This window comes from Anolis carolinensis, chromosome 2, assembly GCF_035594765.1.
Source record: "Anolis carolinensis isolate JA03-04 chromosome 2, rAnoCar3.1.pri, whole genome shotgun sequence".
Taxonomy (NCBI): domain Eukaryota; kingdom Metazoa; phylum Chordata; class Lepidosauria; order Squamata; family Dactyloidae; genus Anolis; species Anolis carolinensis.
This window is the reverse complement of record NC_085842.1, coordinates 82,717,235-82,718,827: the sequence shown is the minus strand read 5'-3', so window position 1 is coordinate 82,718,827 and position 1,593 is coordinate 82,717,235.

The window sequence follows — 1,593 nt, the reverse complement described above, 5'->3', positions numbered from 1 at the left end:
TTCACCTCCATACCGTAAATCCCAAACTTTTACTAAGTTAAGTGTAAGCAAGTATCTCTGAGGCTCTTACACTACCATATAAAATCCAGATCATGTGATTTGAACTGGATTATATGGCAGTGTAAATTCAGGCCCCTTCTACATTTCCATATAATCCAGATTATTAAAGCAAAGAATACACATCATTTACTTTGGACTGGATTTTATGAGTCTACACTGCCATATAATCCAGTTTTTGGATTTTTGTGGCTGTGTAGAAGGGGCCTCATATAATCCAATTCAAAGCAGATAAACCACTCATGGCATTGATTTTACTTTGCAGTTCTCAGAAGTAATCCCTGCTGATAAGGAAGTCTTATTACACTCTTATTAAAAAAACTAGCTATGGGTAGGGAATTGAACGCGGTAAACATGCATAGATAAAGTTGGAGGTTTGGGGCCAAATGCATTTATATCTTTCCCTTCCCCTTCTCCTTTCTTCCATCTTCCTCTATTATATTATATATTTTTAAATATATAATCCTCTGATCAATTTTTTCCCATTCATCTTGTTCCATCCTGACAAAGAGGGTTTGTTGTTATGTGCCTTCAAGTCCTTGGGAACCTACAGTCACAATCTTTTCTGGGCAAAATTGGTTTAGAGTGCCTCGGTCTTCCTCTGAAGCTGAGAGAGTATGACTTGCCCAAGGTCGCCCAGTGGGTTTCCATAGTGAAGCAGGATGTGAACCCTGGCCTCTAGGCTCAAACCACTACACAACCTGGATCCCCCAAATATCAAAATATTTTTGGATCTGGTTGTTTGCATCTACTGGGTGACTTTGGCCAAGTCACATTCCCTCAGCCTTAGGCCATACAAACCTTGACCTGAAGGCAGGGAGTCCAGAGTGCAGCAGCAAAAATGCACCCAACTTCCTATCTATTCAAAAGAAAGCTCTTCTAAAATAGTTAGGGATCTCTCTTTTCCTTACAGTTCTCACTGAGTGTTAAACTTTTAGTTTTAGAGCAATCAGGCTGGATCTGCACAGCTTTATATCCCAGGATCTGATCCCAGATTATTTGCTTTGAACCGGATTATATGAGTCTACTCTGCCAGATAATCTGGGATAAGAAAACAATCTGGGATCAGATCCTGGGGTATAGGGTAGTGTATAGGTACCACTCTGGCAGGAAGGTAATGGCGCCCCATGCAGTCATGCCAGCCACATGACCTTGGAGGTGTCTACGGACAACGCCAGGTCTTCGGCTTAGAAATGGCAATGAGCACAAACCCCCAGAGTCTGACATGACTGGATTTAATGTCAGGGGAAAACCTTTACTAGATCGAGCCTCAGCCCCAACAAAGGATTCTCCCAGGCAGGAAGAAGCAGACTTTGAAGCTGCAATGCTAATCAAGGTAGCCAATTGCACCATTCACACTTGCGTCAAGCAGACAAGAGTTCTTTCTCTCATCCTGGACCTTCCACATAAACCCCACTTGCATAGCTTTTCAACAGACCTCACAATCTCTAAGGAGGCCTGCTATAGATGTGGACTAAACGTCAGGAGAGAATGCTTCTGGACCATGGCCATACAGCCCGGAAAACTCACAGCAAC